Genomic DNA, 22,910 nt, shown 5'->3' on the forward strand with positions numbered 1-22,910 from the left:
GTCTTCCAAAGTACCTGGGCCATTTTTCATTCCCACCAACAATGCATTATAATTTCTGGTGCTCCACATCCTCACCAGCATTCGGTGCTGTCAGTGTTCTGCATTTTGGCAGTTCTGACAGGTGTGCAGTGGTATCTCGCTGTTTCAGTCTGCATCCCCTTGATGACAGGTGCTGTGGAGCATCTTTCCAAAGGCTTCTTTGGCATCCAGATTTCTTCTTTGATGAGGTGTGTGTTCAGGCATTTTGCTCATTTTTTAATCAGGTTATTCATCCTTCTTGTTGAGTGTAAAGAAATTTTGGTATATTCTGGATTTCAGCCCTTTATCAGTGTGTCCCTGCCCTTCACCTTCAGTGCCAGAGTTGTCCTTTGGGTCTCAGTGGAGTGTCAGATCTTCAAAGAGATTCCCTGTCTTCCCTCAGCCTAAATACTGTCCTTGTATTTTTCACTTTCAGTGACTCATTTTGTTCTTTTTAAATAGCATTTCCCATAATTTGTAAGTATATTAAAGACAAAAGGGCAATGATTGAACACCGCCTGCCCCACCAGGCTGTGTGCCCTGTGAGAGCAGAGGCCCTGTCCCCACTCACCGTTTCCCATGACAGCACATGGCACATGTCCATGTAAAAGTGTGTAACGTGGGGCCAAACCTGATGAGCAGCTATGACGACATGTGTTGTCTACCATTTATTGAGTAGACTTTGTTTCTGATCTTAATTATTAAATCATATGAATGAAACTTGGTTGTTTTGAAAAATAAAACAACAAAGCACACCTCAATGTGATTGGTAATTTCTACTTAGATTTCTGACCCAGGAGGGGATGTTCACCATCATTTTGTGGAGGAGGTTGGGAAGGTAAAGTAAGAGAGTGAGATCAAATAAAGTAAAAATGATAACAGTCAGTTGGCTTTATTTTCAATGAAATAAAAGATATTTTAAACCCTATCTCAGCTGTTGTCCTGTTGTTTTAAACATTTCTCATAGAATTAAATGGAAGCCCACTAAACCCTGAAAGGGAAACTGTGTGCTCAGGTCCTGAAAATTGTTTATGTCTATTTCTTGAGATACAAATTTCCCTGCTGGTTACAGAAATAAGAGGCGGGAACACAACAGTGCACTGCATGTGTCTGCCGGCTTCACGGGCTGCTCAGTGTCAATTTCATTTTTTGGGTTGCAGTTTAGGACGGATTTCCATGAGAAATATTGCTCAGACTTTTCCTGAATGAAGGATTGAATTTTCCACAGGAAATATTATGAAACAGAGTGACAAGGCACAAGGGTTTCCCATAAAGGAATAGTTGATATAATAAACTCTCACTATGGTGAATATTTTTAATAAAAGAAAGTTGAAAATTTTATCACTAGGTCAAATGGCACAAATCCGTCTGAAGAAAAAAGATTCAAATTTTATAGAAGAAGAGGTTTGAATCAAGTAGAAATTATGCTTTCTACACTATTTGATGTAAGAAGTTATACTCAGTCTAATCATAATTGCCGGTGGTAGGAAGTGGATCATTATTTATTTATTAAAAAAAATTCACAAGGTGCTATTTGCCCCATTCTTGATGCGGCAGTCCTGTGGTTAGTTAAGTTGGGACATTTAGGAAACTTAGCTAGGTTTTCCGGACATTGATTTCAGCCACTTTATATTAACTACAATCTCTTCTTTTGTGTCGGCATATGGTCCATACATAAATATGGGTAGGAACAACCTCCAACTCGGTTTTACAGTGCAAACCGCAGGAAATTCAAACCGGCACTAGGAAACAAACTGAGAAACCAGAGTAAGGGTTTCTCCTGCAACCCGTTCCCTTTGTGCTGGATGAACGAACGTCTCTCCACATGCTCAGTTCTGAGAGATAAGTGTGTGTGAAAGCCGTCCTTCACCTAGCTTGAAGGGAACACAAAGTTTCTTTTCACTTGCCAACTCCACTCCATACATATATATGGGGAGGTACAAGCTCCAACTCGGTTTTACAGTGAAAACGGCAGGCACTTCAAACCGGCACTAGGAAACAGACTGAGAAACCAGAGTAAGGGTTTCTCCTGCAACCCGTTCCCTTTGTGCTGGATGAACGAACGTCTCTCCACATGCTCAGTTCTGAGAGATAAGTGTGTGTGAAAGCCGTCCTTCACCAAGCTTGAAGGGAACACAAAGTTTCTTTTCAGTTGCCAACTCCACTCCATACATATATATGGGGAGGTACAAGCTCCAACTCGGTTTTACAGTGAAAACGGCAGGCACTTCAAACCGGCACTAGGAAACCGACTGAGAAACCAGAGTAAGGGTTTCTCCTGCAACCCGTTCCCTTTGTGCTGGATGAACGAACGTCTCTCCACATGCTCAGTTCTGAGAGATAAGTGTGTGTGAAAGCCGTCCTTCACCTAGATTGAAGGGAACACAAAGTTTCTTTTCAGTTGCAAACCCCACTCCATACATATATATGGGGAGGTACAAGCTCCAACTCGGTTTTACAGTGAAAACGGCAGGCACTTCAAACCGGCACTAGGAAACAGACTGAGAAACCAGAGTAAGGGTTTCTCCTGCAACCCGTTCCCTTTGTGCTGGATGAACGAACGTCTCTCCACATGCTCAGTTCTGAGAGATAAGTGTGTGTGAAAGCCGTCCTTCACCTAGCTTGAAGGGAACACAAAGTTTCTTTTCAGTTGCCAACTCCACTCCATACATATATATGGGGAGGTACAAGTTCCAACTCGGTTTTACAGTGAAAACGGCAGGCACTTCAAACCGGCACTAGGAAACCGACTGAGAATCCAGAGTAAGGGTTTCTCCTGCAACCCGTTCCCTTTGTGCTGGATGAACGAACGTCTCTCCACATGCTCAGTTCTGAGAGATAAGTGAGTGTGAAAGCCGTCCTTCACCTAGCTTGAAGGGAACACAAAGTTTCTTTTCAGTTGCAAACTCCACTCCATACATATATATGGGGAGGTACAAGCTCCAACTCGGTTTTACAGTGAAAATGGCAGGCACTTCAAACCGGCACTAAGAAACCGACTGAGAATCCAGAGTAAGGGTTTCTCCTGCAACCCGTTCCCTTTGTGCTGGATGAACGAACGTCTCTCCTCATGCTCAGTTCTGAGAGATAAGTGTGTGTGAAAGCCGTCCTTCACCTAGCTTGAAGGGAACACAAAGTTTCTTTTCAGTTGCCAACTCCACTCCATACATATATATGGGGAGGTACAAGCTCCAACTCGGTTTTACAGTGAAAACGGCAGGCACTTCAAACCGGCACTAGGAAACAGACTGAGAAACCAGAGTAAGGGTTTCTCCTGCAACCCGTTCCCTTTGTGCTGGATGAACGAACGTCTCTCCACATGCTCAGTTCTGAGAGATAAGTGTGTGTGAAAGCCGTCCTTCACCTAGCTTGAAGGGAACACAAAGTTTCTTTTCAGTTGCCAACTCCACTCCATACATATATATGGGGAGGTACAAGCTCCAACTCGGTTTTACAGTGAAAACGGCAGGCACTTCAAACCGGCACTAGGAAACAGACTGAGAATCCAGAGTAAGGGTTTCTCCTGCAACCCGTTCCCTTTGTGCTGGATGAACGAACGTCTCTCCTCATGCTCAGTTCTGAGAGATAATTGTGTGTGAAAGCCGTCCTTCACCTAGCTTGAAGGGAACACAAAGTTTCTTTTCAGTTGCCAACTCCACTCCATACATATATATGGGGAGGTACAAGCTCCAACTCGGTTTTACAGTGAAAACGGCAGGCACTTCAAACCGGCACTAGGAAACAGACTGAGAAACCAGAGTAAGGGTTTCTCCTGCAACCCGTTCCCTTTGTGCTGGATGAACGAACGTCTCTCCACATGCTCAGTTCTGAGAGATAAGTGTGTGTGAAAGCCGTCCTTCACCTAGCTTGAAGGGAACACAAAGTTTCTTTTCAGTTGCCAACTCCACTCCATACATATATATGGGGAGGTACAAGCTCCAACTCGGTTTTACAGTGAAAATGGCAGGCACTTCAAACCGGCACTAGGAAACAGACTGAGATTCCAGAGTAAGGGTTTCTCCTGCAACCCGTTCCCTTTGTGCTGGATGAACGAACGTCTCTCCACATGCTCAGTTCTGAGAGATAAGTGTGTGTGAAAGCCGTCCTTCACCTAGCTTGAAGGGAACACAAAGTTTCTTTTCAGTTGCCAACTCCACTCCATACATATATATGGGGAGGTACAAGCTCCAACTCGGTTTTACAGTGAAAACGGCAGGCACTTCAAACCGGCACAAGGAAACAGACTGAGAAACCAGAGTAAGGGTTTCTCCTGCAACCCGTTCCCTTTGTGCTGGATGAACGAACGTCTCTCCACATGCTCAGTTCTGAGAGATAAGTGTGTGTGAAAGCCGTCCTTCACCTAGCTTGAAGGGAACACAAAGTTTCTTTTCAGTTGCCAACTCCACTCCATACATATATATGGGGAGGTATAAGCTCCAACTCGGTTTTACCGTGAAAACGGCAGGCACTTCCAACCGGCACTAGGAAACCGACTGAGAAACCAGAGTAAGGGTTTCTCCTGCAACCCGTTCCCTTTGTGCTGGATGAACGAACGTCTCTCCACATGCTCAGTTCTGAGAGATAAGTGTGTGTGAAAGCCGTCCTTCACCTAGCTTGAAGGGAACACAAAGTTTCTTTTCAGTTGCCAACTCCACTCCATACATATATATGGGGAGGTACAAGCTCCAACTCGGTTTTACAGTGAAAACGGCAGGCACTTCAAACCGGCACTAGGAAACAGACTGAGAATCCAGAGTAAGGGTTTCTCCTGCAACCCGTTCCCTTTGTGCTGGATGAATGAACGTCTCTCCAAATGCTCAGTTCTGAGAGATAAGTGTGTGTGAAAGCCGTCCTTCACCTAGCTTGAAGGGAACACAAAGTTTCTTTTCAGTTGCCAACTCCACTCCATACATATATATGGGGAGGTACAAGCTCCAACTCGGTTTTACAGTGAAAACGGCAGGCACTTCAAACCGGCACTAGGAAACAGACTGAGAAACCAGAGTAAGGGTTTCTCCTGCAACCTGTTCCCTTTGTGCTGGATGAACGAAAGTCTCTCCACATGCTCAGTTCTGAGAGATAAGTGTGTGTGAAAGCCGTCCTTCACCTAGCTTGAAGGGAACACAAAGTTTCTTTTCAGTTGCCAACTCCACTCCATACATATATATGTGGAGGTACAAACTCCAACTCGGTTTTACAGTGAAAATGGCAGGCACTTCAAACCGGCACTAGGAAACCGACTGAGAATCCAGAGTAAGGGTTTCTCCTGCAACCCGTTCCCTTTGTGCTGGATGAACAAACGTCTCTCCACATGCTCAGTTCTGAGAGATAAGTGTGTGTGAAAGCCGTCCTTCACCTAGCTTGAAGGGAACACAAAGTTTCTTTTCAGTTGCCAACTCCACTCCATACATATATATGGGGAGGTACAAGCTCCAACTCGGTTTTACAGTGAAAACGGCAGGCACTTCAAACCGGCACTAGGAAACCGACTGAGAATCCAGAGTAAGGGTTTCTCCTGCAACCCGTTCCCTTTGTGCTGGATGAACAAACGTCTCTCCACATGCTCAGTTCTGAGAGATAAGTGTGTGTGAAAGCCGTCCTTCACCTAGCTTGAAGGGAACACAAAGTTTCTTTTCAGTTGCCAACTCCACTCCATACATATATATGGGGAGGTACAAGCTCCAACTCGGTTTTACAGTGAAAACGGCAGGCACTTCAAACCGGCACTAGGATACCGACTGAGAATCCAGAGTAAGGGTTTCTCCTGCAACCCGTTCCCTTTGTGCTGGATGAACGAACGTCTCTCCACATGCTCAGTTCTGAGAGATAAGTGTGTGTGAAAGCCGTCCTTCACCTAGCTTGAAGGGAACACAAAGTTTCTTTTCAGTTGCCAACTCCACTCCATACATATATATGGGGAGGTACAAGCTCCAACTCGGTTTTACAGTGAAAACGGCAGGCACTTCAAACCGGCACAAGGAAACACACTGAGAATCCAGAGTAAGGGTTTCTCCTGCAACCCGTTCCCTTTGTGCTGGATGAACGAACGTCTCTCCACATGCTCAGTTCTGAGAGATAAGTGTGTGTGAAAGCCGTCCTTCACCTAGCTTGAAGGGAACACAAAGTTTCTTTTCAGTTGCCAACTCCACTCCATACATATATATGGGGAGGTACAAGCTCCAACTCGGTTTTACAGTGAAAACGGCAGGCACTTCAAACCGGCACTAGGAAACAGACTGAGAAACCAGAGTAAGGGTTTCTCCTGCAACCCGTTCCCTTTGTGCTGGATGAACGAACGTCTCTCCACATGCTCAGTTCTGAGAGATAAGTGTGTGTGAAAGCCGTCCTTCACCTAGCTTGAAGGGAACACAAAGTTTCTTTTCAGTTGCCAACTCCACTCCATATATATATATGGGGAGGTACAAGCTCCAACTCGGTTTTACAGTGAAAACGGCAGGCACTTCAAAAAGGCACTAGGAAACAGACTGAGAAACCAGAGTAAGGGTTTCTCCTGCAACCCGTTCCCTTTGTGCTGGATGAACGAACGTCTCTCCACATGCTCAGTTCTGAGAGATAAGTGTGTGTGAAAGCCGCCCTTCACCTAGCTTGAAGGGAACACAAAGTTTCTTTTCAGTTGCCAAATCCACTCCATACATATATATGGGGAGGTACAAGCTCCAACTCGGTTTTACAGTGAAAACGGCAGGCACTTCAAACCGGCACTAGGAAACAGACTGAGAAACCAGAGTAAGGGTTTCTCCTGCAACCCGTTCCCTTTGTGCTGGATGAACGAACGTCTCTCCACATGCTCAGTTCTGAGAGATAAGTGTGTGTGAAAGCCGTCCTTCACCTAGCTTGAAGGGAACACAAAGTTTCTTTTCAGTTGCCAACTCCACTCCATACATATATATGGGGAGGTACAAGCTCCAACTCGGTTTACAGAGAAAACGGCAGGCACTTCAAACCGGCCCTAGGAAACCGACTGGGAAACCAGAGTAAGGGTTTCTCCTGCAACCCGTTCCCTTTGTGCTGGATGAACGAACGTCTCTCCACATGCTCAGTTCTGAGAGATAAGTGTGTGCGAAAGCCGTCCTTCACCTAGCTTGAAGGGAACACAAAGTTTCTTTTCAGTTGCCAACTCCACTCCATACATATATATGGGGAGGTACAAGCTCCAACTCGGTTTTACAGTGAAAACGGCAGGCACTTCAAACCGGCACTAGGAAACAGACTGAGAAACCAGAGTAAGGGTTTCTCCTGCAACCCGTTCCCTTTGTGCTGGATGAACGAACGTCTCTCCACATGCTCAGTTCTGAGAGATAAGTGTGTGTGAAAGCCGTCCTTCACCTAGCTTGAAGGGAACACAAAGTTTCTTTTCAGTTGCCAACTCCACTCCATACATATATATGGGGAGGTACAAACTCCAACTCGGTTTTACAGTGAAAACGCCAGTCACTTCTAACCGGCACTAGGAAACCGACTGAGAAACCAGAGTAAGGGTTTCTCCTGCAAACCGTTCCCTTTGTGCTGGATGAACGAACGTCTCTCCACATGCTCAGTTCTGAGAGATAAGTGTGTGTGAAAGCCGTCCTTCACCTAGCTTGAAGGGAACACAAAGTTTCTTTTCAGTTGCCAACTCCACTCCATACATATATATGGGGAGGTACAAGCTCCAACTCGGTTTTACAGTGAAAACGGCAGGCACTTCAAACCGGCACTAGGAAACCGACTGAGAATCCAGATTAAGGGTTTCTCCTGCAACCCGTTCCCTTTGTGCTGGATGAACGAAAGTCTCTCCACATGCTCAGTTCTGAGAGATAAGTGTGTGTGAAAGCCGTCCTTCACCTAGCTTGAAGGGAACACAAAGTTTCTTTTCAGTTGCCAACTCCACTCCATACATATATATGGGGAGGTACAAGCTCCAACTCGGTTTTACAGTGAAAACGGCAGGCACTTCAAACCGGCACTAGGAAACAGACTGAGAATCCAGAGTAAGGGTTTCTCCTGCAACACGTTCCCTTTGTGCTGGATGAACGAACGTCTCTCCACATGCTCAGTTCTGAGAGATAAGTGTGTGTGAAAGCCGTCCTTCACCTAGCTTGAAGGGAACACAAAGTTTCTTTTCAGTTGCCAACTCCACTCCATACATATATATGGGGAGGCACAAGCTCCAACTCGGTTTTACAGTGAAAACGGCAGGCACTTCAAACCGGCACTAGGAAACAGACTGAGAATCCAGAGTAAGGGTTTCTCCTGCAACCCGTTCCCTTTGTGCTGGATGAACGAACGTCTCTCCACATGCTCAGTTCTGAGAGATAAGTGTGTGTGAAAGCCGTCCTTCACCTAGCTTGAAGGGAACACAAAGTTTCTTTTCAGTTGCCAACTCCACTCCATACATATATATGGGGAGGTACAAGCTCCAACTCGGTTTTACAGTGAAAACGGCAGGCACTTCAAACCGGCACTAGGATACCGACTGAGAATCCAGAGTAAGGGTTTCTCCTGCAACCCGTTCCCTTTGTGCTGGATGAACGAACGTCTCTCCACATGCTCAGTTCTGAGAGATAAGTGTGTGTGAAAGCCGTCCTTCACCTAGCTTGAAGGGAACACAAAGTTTCTTTTCAGTTGCCAACTCCACTCCATACATATATATGGGGAGGTACAAGCTCCAACTCGGTTTTACAGTGAAAAGGTCAGGCACTTCAAACCGGCACTAGGAAACCGACTGAGAAACCAGAGTAAGGGTTTCTCCTGCAACCCGTTCCCTTTGTGCTGGATGAACGAACGTCTCTCCACATGCTCAGTTCTGAGAGATAAGTGTGTGTGAAAGCCGTCCTTCACCTAGCTTGAAGGGAACACAAAGTTTCTTTTCAGTTGCCAACTCCACTCCATACATATATAGGGGGAGGTACAAGCTCCAACTCGGTTTTACAGTGAAAACGGCAGGCACTTCAAACCGGCACTAGGAAACAGACTGAGAATCCAGAGTAAGGGTTTCTCCTGCAACCCGTTCCCTTTGTGCTGGATGAACGAACGTCTCTCCACATGCTCAGTTCTGAGAGATAAGTGTGTGTGAAAGCCGTCCTTCACCTAGCTTGAAGGGAACACAAAGTTTCTTTTCAGTTGCCAACTCCACTCCATACATATATATGGGGAGGTACAAGCTCCAACTCGGTTTTACAGTGAAAACGGCAGGCACTTCAAACCGGCACTAGGAAACAGACTGAGAATCCAGAGTAAGGGTTTCTCCTGCAACCCGTTCCCTTTGTGCTGGATGAACGAACGTCTCTCCACATGCTCAGTTCTGAGAGATAAGTGTGTGTGAAAGCCGTCCTTCACCTAGCTTGAAGGGAACACAAAGTTTCTTTTCAGTTGCCAACTCCACTCCATACATATATATGGGGAGGCACAAGCTCCAACTCGGTTTTACAGTGAAAACGGCAGGCACTTCAAACCGGCACTAGGAAACAGACTGAGAATCCAGAGTAAGGGTTTCTCCTGCAACCCGTTCCCTTTGTGCTGGATGAACGAACGTCTCTCCACATGCTCAGTTCTGAGAGATAAGTGTGTGTGAAAGCCGTCCTTCACCTAGCTTGAAGGGAACACAAAGTTTCTTTTCAGTTGCCAACTCCACTCCATACATATATATGGGGAGGTACAAGCTCCAACTCGGTTTTACAGTGAAAACGGCAGGCACTTCAAACCGGCACTAGGATACCGACTGAGAATCCAGAGTAAGGGTTTCTCCTGCAACCCGTTCCCTTTGTGCTGGATGAACGAACGTCTCTCCACATGCTCAGTTCTGAGAGATAAGTGTGTGTGAAAGCCGTCCTTCACCTAGCTTGAAGGGAACACAAAGTTTCTTTTCAGTTGCCAACTCCACTCCATACATATATATGGGGAGGTACAAGCTCCAACTCGGTTTTACAGTGAAAACGGCAGGCACTTCAAACCGGCACTAGGATACCGACTGAGAATCCAGAGTAAGGGTTTCTCCTGCAACCCGTTCCCTTTGTGCTGGATGAACGAACGTCTCTCCACATGCTCAGTTCTGAGAGATAAGTGTGTGTGAAAGCCGTCCTTCACCTAGCTTGAAGGGAACACAAAGTTTCTTTTCAGTTGCCAACTCCACTCCATACATATATATGGGGAGGTACAAGCTCCAACTCGGTTTTACAGTGAAAAGGTCAGGCACTTCAAACCGGCACTAGGAAACCGACTGAGAAACCAGAGTAAGGGTTTCTCCTGCAACCCGTTCCCTTTGTGCTGGATGAACGAACGTCTCTCCACATGCTCAGTTCTGAGAGATAAGTGTGTGTGAAAGCCGTCCTTCACCTAGCTTGAAGGGAACACAAAGTTTCTTTTCAGTTGCCAACTCCACTCCATACATATATAGGGGGAGGTACAAGCTCCAACTCGGTTTTACAGTGAAAACGGCAGGCACTTCAAACCGGCACTAGGAAACAGACTGAGAATCCAGAGTAAGGGTTTCTCCTGCAACCCGTTCCCTTTGTGCTGGATGAACGAACGTCTCTCCACATGCTCAGTTCTGAGAGATAAGTGTGTGTGAAAGCCGTCCTTCACCTAGCTTGAAGGGAACACAAAGTTTCTTTTCAGTTGCCAAATCCACTCCATACATATATATGGGGAGGTACAAGCTCCAACTCGGTTTTACAGTGAAAACGGCAGGCACTTCAAACCGGCACTAGGAAACAGACTGAGAATCCAGAGTAAGGGTTTCTCCTGCAACCCGTTCCCTTTGTGCTGGATGAATGAACGTCTCTCCAAATGCTCAGTTCTGAGAGATAAGTGTGTGTGAAAGCCGTCCTTCACCTAGCTTGAAGGGAACACAAAGTTTCTTTTCAGTTGCCAACTCCACTCCATACATATATATGGGGAGGTACAAGCTCCAACTCGGTTTTACAGTGAAAATGACAGGCACTTCAAACCGGCACTAGGAAACAGACTGAGAATCCAGAGTAAGGGTTTCTCCTGCAACCCGTTCCCTTTGTGCTGGATGAACGAACGTCTCTCCACATGCTCAGTTCTGAGAGATAAGTGTGTGTGAAAGCCGTCCTTCACCTAGCTTGAAGGGAACACAAAGTTTCTTTTCAGTTGCCAACTCCACTCCATACATATATATGGGGAGGTACAAGCTCCAACTCGGTTTTACAGTGAAAACGGCAGGCACTTCAAACCGGCACTAGGAAACCGACTGAGAAACCAGAGTAAGGGTTTCTCCTGCAACCCGTTCCCTTTGTGCTGGATGAACGAACGTCTCTCCACATGCTCAGTTCTGAGAGATAAGTGTGTGTGAAAGCCGTCCTTCACCTAGCTTGAAGGGAACACAAAGTTTCTTTTCAGTTGCCAACTCCACTCCATACATATATATGGGGAGGTACAAGCTCCAACTCGGTTTTACAGTGAAAACGGCAGGCACTTCAAACCGGCACTAGGAAACAGACTGAGAAACCAGAGTAAGGGTTTCTCCTGCAACCCGTTCCCTTTGTGCTGGATGAACGAACGTCTCTCCACATGCTCAGTTCTGAGAGATAAGTGTGTGTGAAAGCCGTCCTTCACCTAGCTTGAAGGGAACACAAAGTTTCTTTTCAGTTGCCAACTCCACTCCATACATATATATGGGGAGGTACAAGCTCCAACTCGGTTTTACAGTGAAAACGGCAGGCACTCCAAACCGGCACTAGGAAACAGACTGAGAAACCAAAGTAAGGGTTTCTCCTGCAACCCGTCCCTTTGTGCTGGATGAACGAACGTCTCTCCACATGCTCAGTTCTGAGAGATAAGTGTGTGTGAAAGCCGTCCTTCACCTAGCTTGAAGGGAACACAAAGTTTCTTTTCAGTTGCCAACTCCACTCCATACATATATATGGGGAGGTACAAGCTCCAACTCGGTTTTACAGTGAAAACGGCAGGCACTTCAAACCGGCACTAGGAAACAGACTGAGAAACCAGAGTAAGGGTTTCTCCTGCAACCCGTTCCCTTTGTGCTGGATGAACGAAAGTATCTCCACATGCTCAGTTCTGAGAGATAAGTGTGTGTGAAAGCCGTCCTTCACCTAGCTTGAAGGGAACACAAAGTTTCTTTTCAGTTGCCAACTCCACTCCATACATATATATGGGGAGGTACAAGCTCCAACTCGGTTTTACAGTGAAAACGGCAGGCACTTCAAACCGGCACTAGGAAACAGACTGAGAAACCAGAGTAAGGGTTTCTCCTGCAACCCGTTCCCTTTGTGCTGGATGAACGAACGTCTCTCCACATGCTCAGTTCTGAGAGATAAGTGTGTGTGAAAGCCGTCCTTCACCTAGCTTGAAGGGAACACAAAGTTTCTTTTCAGTTGCCAACTCCAATCCATACATATATATGGGGAGGTAAAAGCTCCAACTCGGTTTTACTGTGAAAACGGCAGGCACTTCAAACCGGCACTAGGAAACCGACTGAGAAACCAGAGTAAGGGTTTCTCCTGCAACCCGTTCCCTTTGTGCTGGATGAATGAACGTCTCTCCACATGCTCAGTTCTGAGAGATAAGTATGTGTGAAAGCCGTCCTTCACCTAGCTTGAAGGGAACACAAAGTTTCTTTTCAGTTGCCAACTCCACTCCATACATATATATGGGGAGGTACAAGCTCCAACTCGGTTTTACAGTGAAAACGGCAGGCACTTCAAACCGGCACTAGGAAACAGACTGAGAAACCAGAGTAAGGGTTTCTCCTGCAACCCGTTCCCTTTGTGCTGGATGAACGAAAGTCTCTCCACATGCTCAGTTCTGAGAGATAAGTGTGTGTGAAAGCCGTCCTTCACCTAGCTTGAAGGGAACACAAAGTTTCTTTTCAGTTGCCAACTCCACTCCATACATATATATGGGGAGGTACAAACTCCAACTCGGTTTTACAGTGAAAACGGCAGGCACTTCAAACCGGCACTAGGAAACCGACTGAGAATCCAGAGTAAGGGTTTCTACTGCAACCCGTTCCCTTTGTGCTGGATGAACGAACGTCTCTCCACATGCTCAGTTCTGAGAGATAAGTGTGTGTGAAAGCCGTCCTTCACCTAGCTTGAAGGGAACACAAAGTTTCTTTTCAGTTGCCAACTCCACTCCATACATATATATGGGGAGGTACAAGCTCCAACTCGGTTTTACAGTGAAAACGGCAGGCACTTCAAACCGGCACTAGGAAACCGACTGAGAAACCAGAGTAAGGGTATCTCCTGCAACCCGTTCCCTTTGTGCTGGATGAACGAACGTCTCTCCACATGCTCAGTTCTGAGAGATAAGTGTGTGTGAAAGCCGTCCTTCACCTAGCTTGAAGGGAACACAAAGTTTCTTTTCAGTTGCCAACTCCACTCCATACATATATATGGGGAGGTACAACCTCGAACTCGGTTTTACAGTGAAAACGGCAGGCACTTCAAACCGGCACTAGGAAACCGACTGAGAATCCAGAGTAAGGGTTTCTCCTGCAACACGTTCCCTTTGTGCTGGATGAACAAACGTCTCTCCACATGCTCAGTTCTGAGAGATAAGTGTGTGTGAAAGCCGTCCTTCACCTAGCTTGAAGGGAACACAAAGTTTCTTTTCAGTTGCCAACTCCACTCCATACATATATATGGGGAGGTACAAGCTCCAACTCGGTTTTACAGTGAAAACGGCAGGCACTTCAAACCGGCACTAGGAAACCGACTGAGAATCCAGAGTAAGGGTTTCTCCTGCAACCCGTTCCCTTTGTGCTGGATGAACAAACATCTCTCCACATGCTCAGTTCTGAGAGATAAGTGTGTGTGAAAGCCGTCCTTCACCTAGCTTGAAGGGAACACAAAGTTTCTTTTCAGTTGCCAACTCCACTCCATACATATATATGGGGAGGTACAAGCTCCAACTCGGTTTTACAGTGAAAACGGCAGGCACTTCAAACCGGCACTAGGAAACCGACTGAGAAACCAGAGTAAGGGTTTCTCCTGCAACCCGTTCCCTTTGTGCTGGATGAACGAACGTCTCTCCACATGCTCAGTTCTGAGAGATAAGTGTGTGTGAAAGCCGTCCTTCACCTAGCTTGAAGGGAACACAAAGTTTCTTTTCAGTTGCCAACTCCACTCCATACATATATATGGGGAGGTACAAGCTCCAACTCGGTTTTACAGTGAAAACGGCAGGCACTTCAAACCGGCACTAGGAAACCGACTGAGAAACCAGAGTAAGGGTATCTCCTGCAACCCGTTCCCTTTGTGCTGGATGAACGAACGTCTCTCCACATGCTCAGTTCTGAGAGATAAGTGTGTGTGAAAGCCGTCCTTCACCTAGCTTGAAGGGAACACAAAGTTTCTTTTCAGTTGCCAACTCCACTCCATACATATATATGGGGAGGTACAACCTCGAACTCGGTTTTACAGTGAAAACGGCAGGCACTTCAAACCGGCACTAGGAAACCGACTGAGAATCCAGAGTAAGGGTTTCTCCTGCAACACGTTCCCTTTGTGCTGGATGAACAAACGTCTCTCCACATGCTCAGTTCTGAGAGATAAGTGTGTGTGAAAGCCGTCCTTCACCTAGCTTGAAGGGAACACAAAGTTTCTTTTCAGTTGCCAACTCCACTCCATACATATATATGGGGAGGTACAAGCTCCAACTCGGTTTTACAGTGAAAACGGCAGGCACTTCAAACCGGCACTAGGAAACCGACTGAGAATCCAGAGTAAGGGTTTCTCCTGCAACCCGTTCCCTTTGTGCTGGATGAACGAACATCTCTCCACATGCTCAGTTCTGAGAGATAAGTGTGTGTGAAAGCCGTCCTTCACCTAGCTTGAAGGGAACACAAAGTTTCTTTTCAGTTGCCAACTCCACTCCATACATATATATGGGGAGGTACAAGCTCCAACTCGGTTTTACAGTGAAAACGGCAGGCACTTCAAACCGGCACTAGGAAACCGACTGAGAAACCAGAGTAAGGGTTTCTCCTGCAACCCGTTCCCTTTGTGCTGGATGAACGAACGTCTCTCCACATGCTCAGTTCTGAGAGATAAGTGTGTGTGAAAGCCGTCCTTCACCTAGCTTGAAGGGAACACAAAGTTTCTTTTCAGTTGCCAACTCCACTCCATACATATATATGGGGAGGTACGAGCTCCAACTCGGTTTTACAGTGAAAACGGCAGGCACTCCAAACCGGCACTAGGAAACAGACTGAGAAACCAAAGTAAGGGTTTCTCCTGCAACCCGTTCCCTTTGTGCTGGATGAACGAACGTCTCTCCTCATGCTCAGTTCTGAGAGATAAGTGTGTGTGAAAGCCGTCCTTCACCTAGCTTGAAGGGAACACAAAGTTTCTTTTCAGTTGCCAACTCCACTCCATACATATATATGGGGAGGTACAAGCTCCAACTCGGTTTTACAGTGAAAATGACAGGCACTTCAAACCGGCACTAGGAAACAGACTGAGAATCCAGAGTAAGAGTTTCTCCTGCAACCCGTTCCCTTTGTGCTGGATGAACGAACGTCTCTCCACATGCTCAGTTCTGAGAGATAAGTGTGTGTGAAAGCCGTCCTTCACCTAGCTTGAAGGGAACACAAAGTTTCTTTTCAGTTGCCAACTCCACTCCATACATATATATGGGGAGGTACAAGCTCCAACTCGGTTTTACAGTGAAAACGGCAGGCACTTCAAACCGGCACTAGGAAACAGACTGAGAAACCAGAGTAAGGGTTTCTCCTGCAACCCGTTCCCTTTGTGCTGGATGAACGAACGTCTCTCCACATGCTCAGTTCTGAGAGATAAGTGTGTGTGAAAGCCGTGCTTCACCTAGCTTGAAGGGAACACAAAGTTTCTTTTCAGTTGCCAACTCCACTCCATACATATATATGGGGAGGTACAAGCTCCAACTCGGTTTTACAGTGAAAACGGCAGGCACTTCAAACCGGCACTAGGAAACCGACTGAGAAACCAGAGTAAGGGTTTCTCCTGCAACCCGTTCCCTTTGTGCTGGATGAACGAACGTCTCTCCACATGCTCAGTTCTGAGAGATAAGTGTGTGTGAAAGCCGTCCTTCACCTAGCTTGAAGGGAACACAAAGTTTCTTTTCAGTTGCCAACTCCACTCCATACATATATATGGGGAGGTACAAGCTCCAACTCGGTTTTAAAGTGAAAACGGCAGGCACTCCAAACCGGAACTAGGAAACCGACTGAGAAACCAAAGTAAGGGTTTCTCCTGCAACCCGTCCCTTTGTGCTGGATGAACGAACGTCTCTCCACATGCTCAGTTCTGAGAGATAAGTGTGTGTGAAAGCCGTCCTTCACCTAGCTTGAAGGGAACACAAAGTTTCTTTTCAGTTGCCAACTCCACTCCATACATATATATGGGGAGGTACAAGCTCCAACTCGGTTTTACAGTGAAAACGGCAGGCACTTCAAACCGGCACTAGGAAACAGACTGAGAAACCAGAGTAAGGGTTTCTCCTGCAACCCGTTCCCTTTGTGCTGGATGAACGAAAGTATCTCCACATGCTCAGTTCTGAGAGATAAGTGTGTGTGAAAGCCGTCCTTCACCTAGCTTGAAGGGAACACAAAGTTTCTTTTCAGTTGCCAACTCCACTCCATACATATATATGGGGAGGTACAAGCTCCAACTCGGTTTTACAGTGAAAACGGCAGGCACTTCAAACCGGCACTAGGAAACAGACTGAGAAACCAGAGTAAGGGTTTCTCCTGCAACCCGTTCCCTTTGTGCTGGATGAACGAACGTCTCTCCACATGCTCAGTTCTGAGAGATAAGTGTGTGTGAAAGCCGTCCTTCACCTAGCTTGAAGGGAACACAAAGTTTCTTTTCAGTTGCCAACTCCAATCCATACATATATATGGGGAGGTAAAAGCTCCAACTCGGTTTTACTGTGAAAACGGCAGGCACTTCAAACCGGCACTAGGAAACCGACTGAGAAACCAGAGTAAGGGTTTCTCCTGCAACCCGTTCCCTTTGTGCTGGATGAACGAACGTCTCTCCACATGCTCAGTTCTGAGAGATAAGTGTGTGTGAAAGCCGTCCTTCACCTAGCTTGAAGGGAACACAAAGTTTCTTTTCAGTTGCCAACTCCACTCCATACATATATATGGGGAGGTACAAGCTCCAACTCGGTTTTACAGTGAAAACGGCAGGCACTTCAAACCGGCACTAGGAAACAGACTGAGAAACCAGAGTAAGGGTTTCTCCTGCAACCCGTTCCCTTTGTGCTGGATGAACGAAAGTCTCTCCACATGCTCAGTTCTGAGAGATAAGTGTGTGTGAAAGCCGTCCTTCACCTAGCTTGAAGGGAACACAAAGTTTCTTTTCAGTTGCCAACTCCACTCCATACATATATATGGGGAGGTACAAACTCCAACTCGGTTTTACAGTGAAAACGGCAGGCACTTCAAACCGGCACTAGGAAACCGACTGAGAATCCAGAGTAAGGGTTTCTACTGCAACCCGTTCCCTTTGTGCTGGATGAACGAACGTCTCTCCACATGCTCAGTTCTGAGAGATAAGTGTGTGTGAAAGCCGTCCTTCACCTAGCTTGAAGGGAACACAAAGTTTCTTTTCAGTTGCCAACTCCACTCCATACATATATATGGGGAGGTACAAGCTCCAACTCGGTTTTACAGTGAAAACGGCAGGCACTTCAAACCGGCACTAGGAAACCGACTGAGAAACCAGAGTAAGGGTATCTCCTGCAACCCGTTCCCTTTGTGCTGGATGAACGAATGTCTCTCCACATGCTCAGTTCTGAGAGATAAGTGTGTGTGAAAGCCGTCCTTCACCTAGCTTGAAGGGAACACAAAGTTTCTTTTCAGTTGCCAACTCCACTCCATACATATATATGGGGAGGTACAACCTCGAACTCGGTTTTACAGTGAAAACGGCAGGCACTTCAAACCGGCACTAGGAAACCGACTGAGAATCCAGAGTAAGGGTTTCTCCTGCAACCCGTTCCCTTTGTGCTGGATGAACAAACGTCTCTCCACATGCTCAGTTCTGAGAGATAAGTGTGTGTGAAAGCCGTCCTTCACCTAGCTTGAAGGGAACACAAAGTTTCTTTTCAGTTGCCAACTCCACTCCATACATATATATGGGGAGGTACAAGCTCCAACTCGGTTTTACAGTGAAAACGGCAGGCACTTCAAACCGGCACTAGGAAACCGACTGAGAATCCAGAGTAAGGGTTTCTCCTGCAACCCGTTCCCTTTGTGCTGGATGAACGAACATCTCTCCACATGCTCAGTTCTGAGAGATAAGTGTGTGTGAAAGCCGTCCTTCACCTAGCTTGAAGGGAACACAAAGTTTCTTTTCAGTTGCCAACTCCACTCCATACATATATATGGGGAGGTACAAGCTCCAACTCGGTTTTACAGTGAAAACGGCAGGCACTTCAAACCGGCACTAGGAAACCGACTGAGAAACCAGAGTAAGGGTTTCTCCTGCAACCCGTTCCCTTTGTGCTGGATGAACGAACGTCTCTCCACATGCTCAGTTCTGAGAGATAAGTGTGTGTGAAAGCCGTCCTTCACCTAGCTTGAAGGGAACACAAAGTTTCTTTTCAGTTGCCAACTCCACTCCATACATATATATGGGGAGGTACAAGCTCCAACTCGGTTTTACAGTGAAAACGGCAGGCACTCCAAACCGGCACTAGGAAACAGACTGAGAAACCAAAGTAAGGGTTTCTCCTGCAACCCGTCCCTTTGTGCTGGATGAACGAACGTCTCTCCACATGCTCAGTTCTGAGAGATAAGTGTGTGTGAAAGCCGTCCTTCACCTAGCTTGAAGGGAACACAAAGTTTCTTTTCAGTTGCCAACTCCACTCCATACATATATATGGGGAGGTACAAGCTCCAACTCGGTTTTACAGTGAAAACGGCAGGCACTTCAAACCGGCACTAGGAAACAGACTGAGAAACCAGAGTAAGGGTTTCTCCTGCAACCCGTTCCCTTTGTGCTGGATGAACGAAAGTATCTCCACATGCTCAGTTCTGAGAGATAAGTGTGTGTGAAAGCCGTCCTTCACCTAGCTTGAAGGGAACACAAAGTTTCTTTTCAGTTGCCAACTCCACTCCATACATATATATGGGGAGGTACAAGCTCCAACTCGGTTTTACAGTGAAAACGGCAGGCACTTCAAACCGGCACTAGGAAACAGACTGAGAAACCAGAGTAAGGGTTTCTCCTGCAACCCGTTCCCTTTGTGCTGGATGAACGAACGTCTCTCCACATGCTCAGTTCTGAGAGATAAGTGTGTGTGAAAGCCGTCCTTCACCTAGCTTGAAGGGAACACAAAGTTTCTTTTAAGTTGCCAACTCCAATCCATACATATATATGGGGAGGTAAAAGCTCCAACTCGGTTTTACTGTGAAAACGGCAGGCACTTCAAACCGGCACTAGGAAACCGACTGAGAAACCAGAGTAAGGGTTTCTCCTGCAACCCGTTCCCTTTGTGCTGGATGAACGAACGTCTCTCCACATGCTCAGTTCTGAGAGATAAGTATGTGTGAAAGCCGTCCTTCACCTAGCTTGAAGGGAACACAAAGTTTCTTTTCAGTTGCCAACTCCACTCCATACATATATATGGGGAGGTACAAGCTCCAACTCGGTTTTACAGTGAAAACGGCAGGCACTCCAAACCGGCACTAGGAAACAGACTGAGAAACCAAAGTAAGGGTTTCTCCTGCAACCCGTTCCCTTTGTGCTGGATGAACGAACGTCTCTCCTCATGCTCAGTTCTGAGAGATAAGTGTGTGTGAAAGCCGTTCTTCACCTAGCTTGAAGGGAACACAAAGTTTCTTTTCAGTTGCCAACTCCACTCCATACATATATATGGGGAGGTACAAGCTCCAACTCGGTTTTACAGTGAAAAGGTCAGGCACTTCAAACCGGCACAAGGAAACCGACTGAGAAACCAGAGTAAGGGTTTCTCCTGCAACCCGTTCCCTTTGTGCTGGATGAACGAACGTCTCTCCACATGCTCAGTTCTGAGAGATAAGTGTGTGTGAAAGCCGTCCTTCACCTAGCTTGAAGGGAACACAAAGTTTCTTTTCAGTTGCCAACTCCACTCCATACATATATAGGGGGAGGTACAAGCTCCAACTCGGTTTTACAGTGAAAACGGCAGGCACTTCAAACCGGCACTAGGAAACAGACTGAGAATCCAGAGTAAGGGTTTCTCCTGCAACCCGTTCCCTTTGTGCTGGATGAACGAACGTCTCTCCACATGCTCAGTTCTGAGAGATAAGTGTGTGTGAAAGCCGTCCTTCACCTAGCTTGAAGGGAACACAAAGTTTCTTTTCAGTTGCCAAATCCACTCCATACATATATATGGGGAGGTACAAGCTCCAACTCGGTTTTACAGTGAAAACGGCAGGCACTTCAAACCGGCACTAGGAAACAGACTGAGAATCCAGAGTAAGGGTTTCTCCTGCAACCCGTTCCCTTTGTGCTGGATGAATGAACGTCTCTCCAAATGCTCAGTTCTGAGAGATAAGTGTGTGTGAAAGCCGTCCTTCACCTAGCTTGAAGGGAACACAAAGTTTCTTTTCAGTTGCCAACTCCACTCCATACATATATATGGGGAGGTACAAGCTCCAACTCGGTTTTACAGTGAAAATGACAGGCACTTCAAACCGGCACTAGGAAACAGACTGAGAATCCAGAGTAAGGGTTTCTCCTGCAACCCGTTCCCTTTGTGCTGGATGAACGAACGTCTCTCCACATGCTCAGTTCTGAGAGATAAGTGTGTGTGAAAGCCGTCCTTCACCTAGCTTGAAGGGAACACAAAGTTTCTTTTCAGTTGCCAACTCCACTCCATACATATATATGGGGAGGTACAAGCTCCAACTCGGTTTTACAGTGAAAACGGCAGGCACTTCAAACCGGCACTAGGAAACAGACTGAGAAACCAGAGTAAGGGTTTCTCCTGCAACCCGTTCCCTTTGTGCTGGATGAACGAACGTCTCTCCACATGCTCAGTTCTGAGAGATAAGTGTGTGTGAAAGCCGTCCTTCACCTAGCTTGAAGGGAACACAAAGTTTCTTTTCAGTTGCCAACTCCACTCCATACATATATATGGGGAGGTACAAGCTCCAACTCGGTTTTACAGTGAAAACGGCAGGCACTTCAAACCGGCACTAGGAAACCGACTGAGAAACCAGAGTAAGGGTTTCTCCTGCAACCCGTTCCCTTTGTGCTGGATGAACGAACGTCTCTCCACATGCTCAGTTCTGAGAGATAAGTGTGTGTGAAAGCCGTCCTTCACCTAGCTTGAAGGGAACACAAAGTTTCTTTTCAGTTGCCAACTCCACTCCATACATATATATGGGGAGGTACAAGCTCCAACTCGGTTTTACAGTGAAAACGGCAGGCACTCCAAACCGGCACTAGGAAACAGACTGAGAAACCAAAGTAAGGGTTTCTCCTGCAACCCGTCCCTTTGTGCTGGATGAACGAACGTCTCTCCACATGCTCAGTTCTGAGAGATAAGTGTGTGTGAAAGCCGTCCTTCACCTAGCTTGAAGGGAACACAAAGTTTCTTTTCAGTAGCCAACTCCACTCCATACATATATATGGGGAGGTACAAGCTCCAACTCGGTTTTACAGTGAAAACGGCAGGCACTTCAAACCGGCACTAGGAAACAGACTGAGAAACCAGAGTAAGGGTTTCTCCTGCAACCCGTTCCCTTTGTGCTGGATGAACGAAAGTCTCTCCACATGCTCAGTTCTGAGAGATAAGTGTGTGTGAAAGCCGTCCTTCACCTAGCTTGAAGGGAACACAAAGTTTCTTTTCAGTTGCCAACTCCACTCCATACATATATATGGGGAGGTACAAACTCCAACTCGGTTTTACAGTGAAAACGGCAGGCACTTCAAACCGGCACTAGGAAACCGACTGAGAATCCAGAGTAAGGGTTTCTACTGCAACCCGTTCCCTTTGTGCTGGATGAACGAACGTCTCTCCACATGCTCAGTTCTGAGAGATAAGTGTGTGTGAAAGCCGTCCTTCACCTAGCTTGAAGGGAACACAAAGTTTCTTTTCAGTTGCCAACTCCACTCCATACATATATATGGGGAGGTACAAGCTCCAACTCGGTTTTACAGTGAAAACGGCAGGCACTTCAAACCGGCACTAGGAAACCGACTGAGAAACCAGAGTAAGGGTATCTCCTGCAACCCGTTCCCTTTGTGCTGGATGAACGAACGTCTCTCCACATGCTCAGTTCTGAGAGATAAGTGTGTGTGAAAGCCGTCCTTCACCTAGCTTGAAGGGAACACAAAGTTTCTTTTCAGTTGCCAACTCCACTCCATACATATATATGGGGAGGTACAACCTCGAACTCGGTTTTACAGTGAAAACGGCAGGCACTTCAAACCGGCACTAGGAAACCGACTGAGAATCCAGAGTAAGGGTTTCTCCTGCAACCCGTTCCCTTTGTGCTGGATGAACAAACGTCTCTCCACATGCTCAGTTCTGAGAGATAAGTGTGTGTGAAAGCCGTCCTTCACCTAGCTTGAAGGGAACACAAAGTTTCTTTTCAGTTGCCAACTCCACTCCATACATATATATGGGGAGGTACAAGCTCCAACTCGGTTTTACAGTGAAAACGGCAGGCACTTCAAACCGGCACTAGGAAACCGACTGAGAATCCAGAGTAAGGGTTTCTCCTGCAACCCGTTCCCTTTGTGCTGGATGAACGAACATCTCTCCACATGCTCAGTTCTGAGAGATAATTGTGTGTGAAAGCCGTCCTTCACCTAGCTTGAAGGGAACACAAAGTTTCTTTTCAGTTGCCAACTCCACTCCATACATATATATGGGGAGGTACAAGCTCCAACTCGGTTTTACAGTGAAAACGGCAGGCACTT

At 46.6% G+C, this 22,910-nt stretch overlaps 1 protein-coding gene across 1 annotated transcript in view; it reads left to right on the plus strand.

The window, feature by feature from the left end:
- Positions 1 to 22,910, plus strand: part of LOC140693124 (uncharacterized) — an 843,637-nt gene that overhangs the window by 141,461 nt on the left and 679,266 nt on the right. The window lies entirely within an intron of this gene.

Source organism: Vicugna pacos, unplaced genomic scaffold, assembly GCF_048564905.1.
Source record: "Vicugna pacos unplaced genomic scaffold, VicPac4 scaffold_19, whole genome shotgun sequence".
Classification (NCBI taxonomy): Eukaryota; Metazoa; Chordata; class Mammalia; order Artiodactyla; family Camelidae; genus Vicugna; species Vicugna pacos.